Raw genomic sequence first — 2,985 nt, 5'->3', positions numbered from 1 at the left:
GCCTTCTCATCGCTATCATTGGGTCGTGTTACCTCAGGGAATGGCCAACAGTCCTACCATGTGTCAGGTGTATGTAGCCTCTGCCCTAAAGCCTTTAAGGCAGAAATACCCACAGATTTATATCGTCCATTTTATAGATGATATCTTGGTAGCGGCTGAAGTCTCAGCCAGGGTTCCCCACTGTGCTTGACAGATACCTGCTAAGTGGTGTTCTTTGGATATATAGTTTGGTCAATAAAGAAACCAGAAGCTCTCTTCCTCTTCTGGCTTGACACGAATAACCTGTGTGTGTGTGTGCTTCTTTCATCCCGCAGGCTTTCGCCCGATTCTCGGTACCGTGTCGGTGCTGGCGCCGACAAAAGTGTAGGACTTGTTCAGCTAGGAACTCTCCCAGAACTGTGAACTTTGCTGAATTTTAGACATCTGTTTTTGTTTTGGCAGAGGGTGCTGTCTCTGAGCTGGGTTCCAAGGCCAGAGTGCAACGTCCATCATGGCGTCAGTTGTACTAATGTCTGGGGTCTATTAACGCCTGGGGGCCTGTTATAGCCTACCTCTGCCTATGGGGTTAGAGTCGGGTGCCTGTAATCCCAAAACTCAGGAGTCTGAGGCAGGAGGCTCTTCTGAGTTTAAGGACAGCCTGAGCTACATAACTCTGGCTATAAGAAACCCTTTCTCAGAAACACAAAAAGCAGCCAAACAATGGTGGTAAGTGTCTTATTTTTTAAAGATTTATTTATTTATTATACATAAGTACACTGTAGCTGTCTTCAGACACACCAGATGAGGGCATCAGATCTCATTACAGATGGTTGTGAGCCACCATGTGGTTGTTGGGAATTGAACTCAGGAAGGTTGTTGCTCTGGAAGAGCAGTCAGCTCTCTTAACCACTGAGCATTCTCTCCAGCCCAACAAATGTCTTTAATCCCAGCATTTGGGAGGTAGAGGAAGGTGGATCTCTAAATTGGAGGCCAGCCTGGTCTACGGAAGAAGCTCCAGGACACAGAGAAACCCTGTCTCAAAACAAGCAAAGAACAAAAACGAAGACAAACAGAAGCTCAAGGGATATAATTCAGTAGGTTGAGTTCTCCCTAGCATAGACGAAGCCTTGGATAGATGAGATCCTGTCCCAACACCTTCTCAAAGGAGTACAGCTAGGCTGTTCCCTTGGCTATGGCACAAGGTCTCAGTCGTGTGTAGCAGTATCTTCTATTCACCTGATATAATTGCTGACTTGGAGGTTTACTACCTCTGTCTGCTAATCTAGGCCTAGTCCTGGAAGCCTTCTAGCCTCCACACAATCTTATCTAGACTTAGAATGTTTTTAGCCTCTGAGACTTGTTGCTGAATAAGCTCACCCTTTCTAGCTCTTTCTGAACTCTAGCTAGCTGGTCAACTCAGATATTCTGGCTCAAAACTCCTGTCCCCACTGACTGATTCAACCTGACTTTTCTCTGCTTCTTCTGAATTGCTCTACTTGGCCTCATACTAACTTTGGCAATCTTTTCTAATCTCCTGGCTCCTTCTTATTCTATGAATGGTTCTATCTTCACCTGTACTAGCTTGTTCTCTCTCTCTCTCTCTCTCTCTCTCTCTCTCTCTCTCTCTCTGTGTGTGTGTGTGTGTGTGTGTGTGTGTGTGTGTAACTCTCCTGGTAAAACTGCCCCCTCTCCTTCACTCTCTCTGCCCTGATCTCTTTTCTCTCTGTTCTCAAGAGAGTTGGGCAAATCCTATTTTTCAACTCTTTCTATCAACTCTTTCTCTGATTCATCACTTCATCTGTCTTTCATTTAACATCCCTTTTAAACATAGGTATTTCTTTCTACAAACTAACTTCATGGTCATTGTTTGGGATTAAAGATGTGTGCTAAGGACATGAGTGTATTCCAGCCAGAGCAGCCATGTTGCTGTATTAAATATCTCTACCCAGTTGTTTGCTGGGCACATCTCTTTTTCTTCCAAAATGGAAATCAAACCACAAGCCTCAAACATGGTGCATGTTGTATACCCACAGACTACACCCTCATTCTGGAATCTATTTCAACAATCTGGAAGACACTCTGCTATTTAGTGGATTTTTTTCCTTAAATACATTTTTATTAGCTGTTTGAAAATCTCATACAATGTGACGACACCCAAGGAAGATATAGTCGTCTTTATCTGAAGAGATGCTTAGGGTAGGGAGATCTCTTAGAATTCAGGAGAGATAAGAGTGGTGAGGCATGGACCTCAGACACTTGAAATATGATATACCAGTATATCATATTTGCTTTGTACATAGAACCATGAAGCTATGAGTTGGTAAAACCACAAGATCACGGAACAGTGCAAAACCTCAGCCTCCTTAAAAACAAAATGTTATTGCTTGCTTCAGCAGCACATATACTAAAATTGGAACGATAAAGAGAAGATTAGCATGGCCCCATGCCTTAACATTCTGGAGGCAGAGGCAGAGGCAGGATATCTTGAGTTTGAGGCCAGCTTGGTCTACAGAGTTGAGTTTCAGGATAGCCAGGTATATACAGAGAAACCCTGACTCAAAAAAATCAAACCAAAACCAAACCACCAACAACAAAACCCACAAAATATTGTACATGGCGTAGCGGCACATATTTTTAATTCCAGCATTCTGGAGGCAGAGACAGGAGGATCACTGTAAGTTCAAGGCCAGTCTGGTCTACATGGTGAGTTCTAGGATAGCCAGAGAAAGCTGCATGTCTCAAAAGACAAGCTGTGTTTTAATTAATTTAGTGTGTGTGTGTGTGTGTGTGTGTGTGTGTGTGTGTGTGTGTGTGCGCGCGGGCCTCTCGCCTTGGCATGAATGCAGGGGTCAAAGACAACCTTCAGGAGTCGGTGCTTTCTTTCCATCCTGTGGATCCTGGCTGTCAGACTTGTGGGCAGGTGCTTTTACCCTCTAGGCCATTCAATGTCCAATGTCACTTCAATCAGCTGTTCCTTCAGTCTGTGTTAACAAAACATTCTGTGCT

At 44.0% G+C, this 2,985-nt stretch overlaps 1 pseudogene; it reads left to right on the top strand.

Annotated features, from left to right (window-relative positions):
• The first annotated feature begins 2,359 nt into the window (after nt 1–2,359).
• On the top strand, nt 2,360–2,422 carry LOC120100203 (U6 spliceosomal RNA; annotated as a pseudogene).
• Nucleotides 2,423–2,985: the final 563 nt, after the last annotated feature.

This window comes from Rattus norvegicus, chromosome 1 (assembly GCF_021556685.1).
Source record: "Rattus norvegicus strain SHRSP/BbbUtx chromosome 1, alternate assembly SHRSP_T2T, whole genome shotgun sequence".
Classification (NCBI taxonomy): domain Eukaryota; kingdom Metazoa; phylum Chordata; class Mammalia; order Rodentia; family Muridae; genus Rattus; species Rattus norvegicus.
The sequence above is the reverse complement of the archived record's forward strand: the minus strand, read 5'-3'. Positions and strand labels throughout refer to the sequence as shown.